This window comes from Meles meles, chromosome 6 (genome assembly GCF_922984935.1).
Source record: "Meles meles chromosome 6, mMelMel3.1 paternal haplotype, whole genome shotgun sequence".
NCBI classification, from domain to species: Eukaryota; Metazoa; Chordata; class Mammalia; order Carnivora; family Mustelidae; genus Meles; species Meles meles.
The window spans coordinates 54,668,287-54,681,207 of NC_060071.1; the positions used below are offsets into that span (position 1 = coordinate 54,668,287).

Below are 12,921 nucleotides of genomic sequence, written 5' to 3' on the forward strand. Positions count from 1 at the left end.
CTTTGTTTTGCTTTTCTTACCACGGAAATCACACAACATCTAAGTCTCAGACAAGCAAGTTTTCACAAAGATTCCTCTTCAACTTCCTACAACAATGCTGATCTTCCACATCTAGAGTAGGATGGGAGTGACAAAGGGGGTGAAGAAGTGGAAGGGGAATCTTTGTCCAGAGGGACAGTTTATGACTCTCAGCACTGTTCTTGGTTCCCAGAGACCTCTGCTTAGGAGTATCTGATGTTTGTGAGCCTCTGAATCTATCCATAACCAGAAGAACAGAGGCCTTCTAGGACACTTAGTGACACTTCAGGCAAAACCCTCAAAAATCCTTAAATAAGAGACCAGATACATTGCTCAGGTTTTCTACCTATAAGTAGAGATTTAAGCTAGACCAAGGTTTTACAGAAGTATTTTAATTCAGCAGGTAGAAGAAGGAACTGATATGAAAGCCATTATGTATGTGTCTGGGAGTTCAAATTTTCATTGAGTTAACAAACCACAATGAACACTGAAGAATAGATGGTACGTGTGATGCCTTTTGTCCAGTTGTCAGATGACCTTAACACCAACACTGATCCAGAATAACAGTGAAATGCATAAAGATTTGTGTGTTGTTACCTTTCTCCCTCTTATGATGCCTAACATTTGTGTCTCTAATTCCAAAGATTTAAGTAATTGAAATTCTGTGTCCAATAACAAGGGTCTATATGTCTTAATCTATAGATAGAAATACTTGAATTTCATACCTAGTTATGTTTGTGAGTACTGTCATTTACCTTCTCCAAGCTGCTTGTTGCAGAACATGAGGAAATTCTGAAAGAGAAATGAGAGAATATAAAGATTCAAAGTCTGATCATACCAAGCACTCTCCAAAGTTCATAGTCTTCAGCAGTATAGTTATCTTATTATCTAATGGAATAATAGAATCTGAGGGAGCTAGGGATCTCCACAAAGGAAATAATCTTGAAGATGAAAGAATAAGACCATCTTTGTCATTGTCACTTTTCTTCTCCACCCCTTAGGAAGCCATGAATAGGTCAGGAGTCAGCACAGTGACTGAATTCATACTCCTGAGTTATCCATGCTCCAGAGAGGTTCAGGTCATCCTCTTCGTGCTGTTCTTGGTGTCCTGCATCCTGACACTGATGGGGAATGGGCCATTGTCTGTGCAGTGAAGCTGGATCGCAGGCTTCACACCCCCATGTACATTCTGCTGGCCAATTTTTCATTCCTGGAGATCTGTTACATCAACACAACTATTCCCAATACGTTAAAGAACATTCTATCTGAGACCAAAACCATCTCTTTCACAGCTTGTTTTTTCTAATTCTACTTCTTCTTCTCCATGGGCACCACTGAGACCTTCTTACTGCCCCTCATGGCGTTTGATCGTCACTTGGCCATCTGCCAGCCTCTCCATTATCCTGTCATTATGAACAACCATCTCTGCATGAACCTGGTGGCCCTATGCTGGATCACAGCTTTCCTCTGCTATCCGATCCTTATCTATTGTATCACACAACTCTCTTTTTGTGGCCCCAACACCACTGACCATTATGTATGTGACCCTGGGCCTCTTCTGGCCCTGTCCTGCATCCCTGCCCCTGGAATTGAGATTTCCTGTTCTATATTGAGCTCTCTTATTATCTTCATCACTTTGTTCTTCATCCTTGGGTCCTATACCCTGGTTCTCCGAGCAGTGTTCGGTGTCCCTTCAGCAGCTGACCGATGTAAGGCCTTCTCCAGCCGTGGTTCCCACCTGGCTGTGGTGTCTCTCTTCTATGGATCCATCATGGTGATATACATTAGCCCAACCTCTGGAAATCCAGGTGGGATACAGAAGATTGTAACCTTGTTGTACTCATTGGTGACCCCACCTATAAACTCACTGATCCTCAGTCTCCAGATCAAGGACATGAAAGCTGCCTTGAGAAAAACTCATATGTGCACAGAAATTAGTCAAAGCAAATGAGAACTCATGAGTGGACAAAGATCATAAAATTTTTCCTCATTTTTTCCCACGTAAGTGCTCTTCATTTGTACCTAGAGATGCAGACTGAAATTCATCTATTTCTGCCTAAATATAGGAGAATAGTATGCCCAATTAAACCAGATCTTGCCTTCAAATCAGGGCTTGATAGATGGTTACTTGAATTAAGTGACCTGAATGTCTTAACTTTGGACTTTTCTACCTCACCTCCAATAACTACTTGCTTGTTATCTGTGGTCACTCATATAGTCCTTAACCTCATAATTTTTTTTGACTTTTATTACCTGAATCCATTCTTACACTTAATTTTTCTAGTCAAATGATCTCTACTTCTAGTAAAAGAGCACTCACACCTTTTTGCTCATGTTAAAGGAAATTAGTGCCAATCTATAAGTCATAACTGAACCAAATTTTTAAATTTAATTGACATCTAAAAGACTAAAATGTTCTAAAACACTGTCTCTGAAACCTGTATATCTCATAATTATTTGTGGATCTTTAAATTTTTTTAAATGTTCATTTTAATTTTTTAGACTTATTTGACAGAATGAGAGCAAGTGCAAGTACGGGGGAGGGACAGAAGGAGAGGGAGAGAGGGTCAAGCAGACTTTCTGCTGAGCATGGAGCCCAGCATGGAGCCCCAGCCCATAACCCTGAAATTATAACCTGAGCTGAAATCAAGAGTCTGATGCTTAACCAACTGACCCACCCACCCACAAAAAGATATTTGCGTATCTTTTTACAAGAACAGATTTCCAGGTCTTTCTCCTGTTCTCCTAAATCAGAATCTTTGAAGTAGACCCAGAATTTCCTTTTTTTTAAAAATTTTATTCTTTTTTTAATTTGTTTATTTACAGCATAACAGTGTTCATTGTTTTGGCATCACACCCAGTGCTCCATGCAGTACGTGCCCTCCCTATTACCCACCCTGTTAATGTTACTCTGGTGATTCTAGGGCATGTAGATCAATACCAGTTCGCAGACTGATCTTATGAAGCCATTATAGACACTATAAATATGACATAGAGAAATAAAAAAAATCTTATTTGGTAAAAGTGAAAGAAGTTACAGTGACTACTATAGGTGACTCAAACACTCATGACAGTAGCAGAAATTTCTTTGCCCGCATCAGTTTTTGAAATCCTCCATTTAAAAAATAAGGACTAGATTACATTCTTCTTATCTTTTCTTACCTGTGCAGGAAAATTAAGATACCTGGAAACAGGTTTACATTTTTAAAAAGTTGGGCACTTAGGGGGTGCCTGGGTGGTTCAGTTGGTTAAGCATCTGATTCTTGATTTCTGCTTAGGTCATGATCTCAGTCTCCTGGGATCAAGCCCCCTGCTAGGCTCTATGCTTAGTGTGGAGTCTATTCGAGGATCCTCCCCGCCCCACCATCCTCTCTCTTTCTCAAATAAATAAATCTTAAGAAAAAGCAAAGTTTAGGTCTTAGGAGCATTGCAGTTTGCATTAGTTTCATTTGAAGGAAAGTTGAGTTGAAGGTCAGCCCAGAAGAGGTGAAAGCAGACAGAGAACAAAAGCCAGCAATTCTAAGAGACTGAGGTGAAGATAACAGATGAATCTGATGACAGCTCCAGGCGATTTGGCCCAACTCTTTGGTCAAATAATCAGTTGGCATCCGGGGCTGGTACATTTAATTCATCCACTTATTTACCTCTATGATATCTTCCCTTTGTGAAACTTACATTATTATGAGAGATATAGTCAATAAACAGATAAACACAAAGATCTATAATATCAAAGATACTAAGTTATATAAAAGGAAAAATGGAGAGTATACAAAAATTGCAGTGGTAGGATAGGGCATAATTTAGATCAGATGGTCAGAGAGAGTTTTTGTGAAGTGGTATTTTAAACTAAGGGAATAAACTATGCAGAAACCTAGGGGACTTAAATTCCACATAAGTACAGGTATATTATGGAGTTTTCAAAGACAATAAAGGTTAATTTTTGCCGTGCAGAAGAAAATGGTACATGAGGCTGGAGACATAGGCAGTATTAGATATCTAGAAGGTCAAGGTCACAATGAAGGGTATTTTATCTGAATTCTGGGAAGCTCAATAGTATACACTAAGAGTAAGGCTTAATAAAATTTCTAATTAAATAAAAATCCCATCTTAATAAAAAATCATACCTTCTAAGAAATTCTTAACTTGGGACTACTTATTTACCAAAATGTTTAATTAAAAATGTATTTATTGGGGTGCCTTGTAGTTCATGTGATGGAGCATGTGACTCTTGATCTTGGGGTTGTAATATGCAGTCCCATTTGAGTTTAGAAATTACTTAAATATAAAATCTTTTGGGGCACTTGGGTGGCTCAGTGGTTTGCCTCTGTCTTCGGCTCAGGTCATGATCTCAGGGTCCTGGAATTGAGCCCTGCATCAGGCTTTCTGTTCAGCAGGGAGCCTGCTCCCCCCACCCCCGCCTGCCTCTCTGCCTACTTGTGATCTCTCTGTCAAATAAATGATAAAAAAAATCTTTAAAAAATCTTTTAAAAATGCATTTATTTAATATATTCCTCTTTGTTCCACCAAGGATTTGATGTATCAACCAAAAATGTACAAAAGGAAAGAAGAGAAATATTAAGTTAAAAAGAAAAGAATGAGGAGCCTGGGTGATGCAGTTGGTTGAGCATCTGACTCTTAGTTTTTGGGTCAAGTCAAGATCTCAGTGTCATGGGATTGGGCCCTGTGTTGGATTATTTGCCCAGTCCTGAGTTTATTTAGGACCCTTTCTGCCCCTTCCCCCTGGTCTCTTTCTAGCTCTCAAATAAATCTTTAAAAAAATGAATAAAATGAAGATTTGTGACTCATAAGACCTTGTATTGGTAAAAAGTCAAGTCTCCAGTTATGAATTTCCTTTAAAGCAAATTTTACACTTCTCTATTTAAACTGTATTAGATAATGTAGTTAAATAAAAGTAATACATAATATACCTGTAAATATGAAACTATATTCCAACTAACACCCATCCTGAGAAAAGTTCTTAGCAAACTGGGGATAGACAGAAACAACTTCTTTGATCTGTAGACATTTTCAAAGATCTGTATCTAAAATCATACTTGTGAAAATGAATGATTTTCCTCTAAAATCAGGAGTAAGACAAGATGTCTGCTCATACCACTTCTATTCAAGTGTTAGTACAGTCAGGTTAAGGGAAAAAATGGCATCTAGATTGACAGAAATAAGACTGTCTTTCATTAGATATGAAATTTTTATGTAGAAAATTTGGTGAAATCTACAAAAAAAAGGCTACTAGAAGTATTACATAAGTTTTTCAAGATTTCAAGATACAAGGTACATATAGGAAAATTTTGTACTTCTATATGCAATTATAAGTAACAATCAGAAGTTGATTAAAATGCCATTTACGTCATTTAAGTCAAGCAGAGAGAGTCAAGTATCATATGGTTTCACTTATTTGTGGAGCATCACAAATGACATGGAAGACATTGGGAGATGGAGAGGAGAAGGAAATTGAGGGAAATTGGAAGGGAAGGCGAACCATGAGAGACTATGGACTCTGAAAAACAACCTGAGGGTTTTGAAGGGGCGGGGGGTGGGCGGTTGGGGGAACCAGGTGGTGGGTAATAGGGAGGGCACGTATTGCATGGAGCACTGGGTGTTGTGCAAAAACAATGAACATTGTTATGCTGAAAAAAATAAATAAATTTAAAGGAGGCCTGGGGGGCCCCAAAGCAAAAAAAAAAAAAAAATGCCATTTACAAGTCACAGAAACATTAAATAGAGATAAGTCTGATAAAAGATGTGAAAGACGTATGATGAAAACTACAAAACTTTGCTAAGGAAAATTGAAGATGTAAATAAATGTAAATATATAACTTGTTCATGGGCTGGAAAACTATATATTTTTTAAATTTGAGTTGATATACAATGTTACATCAGCTTTAGGTGTAGAACACAGTGATTCAGCAGCTCTGTACATTGTGCTATTCTCACCACAAGTGTAGCTAACTGTCTGTCACAATATGACAATATTACAACACCATTGACTATCTTCCCTAAGCTGTATCTTTTATTCCTGTGACTTACTAATTCCATAACTGGAAGCCTGTATCTTGCATTCCTTTTCACTCTTCATTTTGCCCATCCCCAATCCCTCTCCCTTCTGGCAAACATCAGTTTGTTCTCTGTATAGGTGTGATTCTGCTTTTTGTTTGTTTATTCATTTGTTTTTTAGATTCCACATATAAATGGAATCATATGGTATTTGTCTTTTTCTGTCTGACTTGTTTCACTTAGCGTAATACTTTCTAGGTCCATCCATGTTCTCCCAGATGACAAGATCTCTCCTTTTTATGTCTACATAATACTCTGTTTTATGTATATACTAATTCTTCTCTTTTTATTTTTTATTTTTATTTGTATTTATTCTGTGCAGAATTTACTCCCGGGCCATAAGTTTTTGTTTCTTCAGTTTCTTCTGGGAGATCTTTCTCTTCTGTGCAACCTCCTTTTTTGGTTTAGGAATAATCTGCTCTTTGCAGTAAGGATCATCTCAGTGTGGCAGGGAGAGCTTATGTATGGGTTGATCTGACCATGAGCCCTCCATGAGCCTTGTAAGTTCTATGCTTCACCTTGGGGGCTTTGTTCACCTGGATGTGCTCAATGACCAGAGAATCGACATCTAAACCCTTAAGTTCAGCATTACTCTCTCCATTTTTAAGCATGTGCAGTAAAAATTCAGCACTCTTCTTGGGCCATTGACACTCTGTCCAGCCCCACTGTCTGGCCTGGGCATCTGACTGGGCATCTGAAGTTGGTAGGCCAACTCCACCACTGCAGTGACAGAATGGCACACACTGCTTCTGCAAAATGATGTCTTTCAGATACTTGGTGGATTTTTGTATATGCATACCCTTGATGGCCTGGGAGTTTGACGTGTGTTGTTAAAGTGAACACATATATTTGAACCTCTTGATTTGCATGATTTTGTAGGGTTTTCTGGATCAAGCAAATACGGAACCATTTCAGAGGTCACCTCAGGCCTCTTAGGGGAAGAGGAAGAGTGGTGGCTCCTGGGAGTTTGCTGATTCTTCTTTATTCATTAACCTCTTAATGGACATTTGAATTGCTTCCATATCTTGGCTAGTATAAATACTGCAAAAAATATAGAGGTGTATATACATTTTTGTAGTATTTTCATTCACTGGGTAAATGCCCAGCAATGGAATTATTGAATCATGTGGTCTTTCTTTCTTTTTTTCTTTTTTCTTTCTTGAGGAAACTCCATACTTTTTTCACAGTGGCTGCACCAGTTTGCATTGCCACCACCTGGGCTCCGCAAAGGTTTTTTATTATGATGTAGTCGCAATAGTTTAATTTTGCTTTTGTTTCCCTTGCCAGAGGAGACATATTTAGAAAAATGTTGCTAAGGTCTATGTCAAAGAAATTACTGGCTGTTTTCTTCTAGGAATTTTATGTTTTCCCATCTCACATTATGTCTTTAATCCACTTTGAGTTTATTTTTGTGTGTAGTGTAAGAAAATGGTCCATTTGGTTTTTTTGCTCTTGGTTGTTTGGATTTCCAAACATCCTTTGTTGAAGAGACTGTCTTTTCCCCATCATATATTCTTGCCTCTTTTATTGTAGATTAATTGACCATAAAATTGTGGCTTTATTTCTGGACTCCATTCTGTTCTGTTATGTGTCTATTTTTCTGCCAGTACCATACTGTTTTGATTACTAGCTTTGTAGGATATATTGAAATCTGGAATTGTGGTACCTCCAGCTTTGTTCTTCTTTTCAAGATTGTTTTGGCTCTTTGAGATATTTTGTGGTTTTATACAAATTTTAGTATTGTGTGTTCTAATTCTGTGAAAAATGTTTTTGGTATTTTGATGGGAATTGCTTTTAATCTGTAGATTATTTTGGATAGGGTGGACATTTTGACAATATTGGTTCTTCCAGTATATAAGCATGGAATATCTTTCCATTTGTTTGTATCATCATTAATTTCTTTAATCATTTTATAGTTTAGGAGTGCAGGTCTTTTACCTCCTTGGTTAAGTTTATTCCTGGGTATATTTATTCTATTTGGTACACTTTTAAATAGGATTGTTTTAACTGCTCTTTCTGCTACCCCATTATTTGTGTATGGAAATGCTGCAGATCTGTGTATTAATTTTGTATATTGTGAGTTTACGGAGTCCATTTATCATGTCCAATGTTTTTTTTCTGTTATTAATATGATGTATCACAATGATTGATTTGTAAATATTGAACCATCCTTGCATCCCCAGAATAAATTCTTTTTTTAAATTAATTTTTAAAAATTGTTATAAACATATAATGTATTTTTATCCCCAGGGGTACAGGCTGTGAATCACCAGGTTTACACATTTCATAGCACTCACCATAGCACATACACTCCACAATGTCCATATCCCCACCATCCTCTCCCAACCCCCCTCCCCCAGCAACCCTCAGTCTGTTTTTTGAGATTGGGTCTTTTATGGTTTGTCTCCCTCCCAATCCCATCTTCTTTCATTTTTTCTTTTCCTACCCTCCAAACTCCCCATGTTGCATCTCCATTGACTTATTTCACTAAGCATAATACCCTCTAGTTCCATCCACGTCATTGCAAATGGCAAGATTTCATTTCTTTTGATGGCTGCATAGGATTCCATTTTGTGTGTGTGTGTGTGTGTGTGTGTATCTATATATCACATCTTCTTTATCCATTCATCTGTTGATGGACATCTAGGTTCTTTCCATAGTTTGGCTATTGTGGACATTGCTGCTATAAACATTCAGGTGCACATGCCCCTTCGGAGCACCACATTTGTATCTTTAGGGTATATACCCAGTAGTGCAATTGCTGGGTCATAGGGTAGCTCTATTTTCAACTTTTTGGGGACCCTCCATGCTGTTTTCCAGAGTGGCTGTACCAGCTTGCATTCGCATCAACAGCGTAGGAGGGTTCCCCTTTCTCTGCATCCTCACCAGCATCTGTCGTTTCCTGACTTATTAATTTAGCCATTCTGACTGGTGCGAGGTGGTATCTCATTGTGGTTTTGATTTGTATTTCCCTGATGCTGAGTGATGTGAAGCATTTTTTCATGTGTCTGTTGGTCATCTGGATGTCTTCTTTGCAGAAATGTCTGTTCATGTCCTCTGCCCATTTCTTGATTGGGTTATTTGTTCTTTGGGTGTTGAGTTTGTTAAGCTCTTTATAGATTTTGGATATTAGCCCTTTATCTGATATGTCATTTGCAAATATCTTTTCCCATTTTGTCAGTTGTCTTTTGGTTTTGTTGACTGTTTCCTTTGCTGTGCAAAAGCTTTTGATCTTGATGAAATCCCAACAGTTCATTTTTGCCCTTGCTTCTGTTGCCTTTGGTGATGTTCCTAGGAAGAAGTTGCTACTTGATTATGGTGAGTGATTTTTAAATTTAACTTGATTTAATTTAATTTTTATTTATTATTTGGGGAGGGCAGAGGGAGAGAGAATCTTATGTGGGTTCCGCACCAAATGCAAGCCCCAAATGGGGCTCGATCTCATGACCCTGAGATCATGACCTGAGCTGAAATCAAGAGTTAGACACTTAACTTAGACATCCAGCCCCCCCACCAAAGCAGTTATTAAATTGCTTATTTTCTGTTCTTCTTTAATGTGGGTCTTAACAAAAGGAAAGGGAATGCTGGTAGTTCCCCCAAGACCAGCAGGTCCACATGGGATTCCACGGTCTTGCTGGTGAGGACTTGAGAAGCATTTGTTGTAACCACCAGATTTCCATGACCCCCCATTCCCTGATGGAGGACCTCTTCTGAATTGCCTCTGATGCTACATTGATTCATCTGACCAGGTCCTCTCCCACATTTTCAAAATGGCAGTTTTATTCGTGGTCCTGCTGAGTCCAGATTAAGCAGTCGTGGTTTTAGCAGTGTATTGTTCCCTCTCTCTGATGTGCTCTGGGAGAGACTTGAGTGCACATCTTACTCTTGGCAAGACACTCTGACAGACCAAATGACATCTCTTTGAAATGCCAGGGAGAAAGCAAGTGGTGCTGGTGTTGTGACTTGGAACTTCCACAGAGTACATTGCTATAATCTCACATGAAAGTGGGTCTTAGGAACTACTTAATTACTTTCTAAATGCTTCCAGGGATTTTCTGGTTCTTAGAGGGTTTTTTGAAGGAAAAAGTTTTAAAATTTCAGCTTTATTGAGGAACAATTGACAAAAGTGTAAGATATTTAAAGTGTACATCATGGTGATCTGATCTATGTGTGGTGAAAGGATTCATTCCACCTAGTTAAACATAAGTATCACCTCACTTTACAGCTTTCTTATTTTTTGTGAGCACATTTAAGTCCTACTACAGTAAATTTCAAGTGCACAATACAGTATTAACAATTGTAGTCACTGCAGTATACCTTAGATTCTCAAACCTTATTCATCTTGTAGCTGAAGTTTGTACCCCTTTTTTTCATTTTTTAAAAAATTTAATTTCCTCTCAGTGTAACAGAATTCATTGTTTATGCACCACACCCAGTGCTCTGTGCAATATGTGCCCTCCCTATTACCCACCACCAGGCTCACCCAACCTCCCACTCCCTGCCCCTTCATAACCCTCAGATTGTTTTTCAGAGTCCACAGTCTCTCATGGTTCATCTCCCTCTCCAATTTCTCCCAACTCTCTTCTCCTCTTCATCTCCCCATGTCCTCCGTGTTATTTCTTATGCTCCACAAATAAGTGAAACCATATGATAATTGACTCTCTCTGCTTGACTTATTTCACTCAGCATAATCTCTTCCTGTCCCATCCATGTTGCTACAAAAGTTGGGTATTCATCGTTTCTGATGGAGGCATAATACTCCCTAATCTATATGGACCACATCTTCCTTATCCATTTGTCCGTTGAAGGGCATCTTTGTTCTTTCCACAGTTTGGCGACTGTGGCCATTGCTGCTATAAACATTGGGGTACAGATGGCCCTTCTTTTCACTACATCTGTATCTTCGGGGTAAATACCCAGTAGTGCAATTGCAGGGTCATAGGGAAGCTCTATTTTTAATTTCTTAGGGAATCTCCACACTGTTCTCCAAATTGGCTACACCAACTTGCATTCCCACCAACGTGTGTTGAAGTTTGTACCCTTTTATCAAGCTCCCTATTTTCCCCACTGTCCCCAGCCCCAGACAACCACCATTCTACTCTGTTTCTGCAAGTTTGAACCTTTTTTTTTTTTAAAGATTCCATGTGTAAATGACACCAGACAGTATTTGTCTTTCTCTGTCTGACTTATTTCATAATACTGTCAAGGTCCATATATGCTGTTGCAAATGACAGAATTTCCTTCTTTCTCATGGCTGAGTAATATTCTATTATAAATGTGTACCACACTTTCTTTATATATTCATTCACTGAGGGATACTATACTTCTGTGTCCTGACTATTGTGAATAATCCTGCAATGGAACATGGGGTTGCAGACATCTCTTTGAGATACTGTTTCATTTCCTATGGGTATATTCCCAGGAATAGAATTATTGGATCATATGGTAGTTATATTTTTAGTTTTTTGAGGAACCTTCATTCTGTTTTCCACAGTGGCTGTACCACTTTGCATTCCAACCAACAGTGCATGGGGGTTTTCACCACATCCTTGCCAACACTTATTTCTTGTCCTTTTAAAAAATTAACATAAAATGTATTATTTGTTTTGGGGGACAGGTTGGTGATTCTTCAGTCTTTAACACAATTCCCAGCACTTACCATAGCACATACCCTCCTTGATGTCCATAACCCAGCCACCCCATCTGTCCTACTGCCCTCCACTTTAGCAACTCTCAGTTTGTTTCCTAATATTAAAAGTCTGTTATGGTTTGTCTCCTTCTCTGGTTTCATCTTGTTTTATTTTTTCGTCCCTTCCACTATGACCCTCTGTCTTTCTTCTCAAATTCCACATATCAATGAGAGAAAATGATAATTGTCTTTCTCTGATAGACTTATTTTGCTTAGCATATTACCCTCTCATTCCATCCTCGTCATGGCAAATGGCAAGATTTCATTTTTTGATGGCTGTGTAATATTCCATTGTGTGTGTATATGTATGTGTGTATATATATATATATATATATATATATATATATATATATCACATATTCTTTATCCATTCATCTGTTGTTGGACATCTAGGTTCCTTCTATAGCTTGGGTATTGTGGACATTGCTGCTATATACATTTGGGTGCATGTGCCCCTTTGGATCACTATGTTTGTATCTTCAGGGTTAATACCCAGTAGTGCAATTGTTGGGTCATAAGGTAGCTTTATTTTCAACTTTTTGAGGAACCTCCATGCTGTTTTCCAGAGTGGTTGCACCAGCTTGCATTCCCACCAACAGTGTAGGATTTCTCAGCATCCTTGCCAGAATCTGTCATTTCCTGACTTATTAATTTTAGCCATTCTGACAGATGCGAGATGGTATCTCATTGTGGTTTTGATTTGTATTTCCCTGATGCCAAGTGATGTGGATCCGTGCATTGATTTTATACCCTGACGCTTTCCTGAATTCCTGTATGAGTTCTAGCAGTTTTGGGGTGGAGTGTTTTGGGTTTTCCACAAAAACAGTCATATCATCTGCAAAGAGTGAGAGTTTGACTTCTTGTCATTTTGGATGCATTTTGTTTCTTTTTGTTGTCTGGTTGCTGAAGCTAGGTCTTCTAGTATTATGCTAAGTAGCAGTGGTGATAGTGGACAGTCCTGCCATGTTCCTTACCTTAGCAGAAAAGCTCTCAGTTTTCCCCATTGAGAATGATATTTGCTGTGAGTTTTTCATAGATGGCTTTGATGATATTGAGGTATGTACCCTCTATGCCTACATTGAAGAATTTTGATCATGGATGCTATACTTTGTCAAATGCTTTTTCTGCATCTATTGAGAGTA

At 38.4% G+C, this 12,921-nt stretch overlaps 2 pseudogenes; one reads left to right on the forward strand and one right to left on the reverse strand.

Annotated features, from left to right (window-relative positions):
• Positions 1–1,025: 1,025 nt before the first annotated feature.
• Positions 1,026–1,969, forward strand: LOC123944510 (annotated as a pseudogene).
• Positions 1,970–6,415: 4,446 nt separating this feature from the next.
• On the reverse strand, positions 6,416–7,000 carry LOC123944384 (annotated as a pseudogene).
• Positions 7,001–12,921: the final 5,921 nt, after the last annotated feature.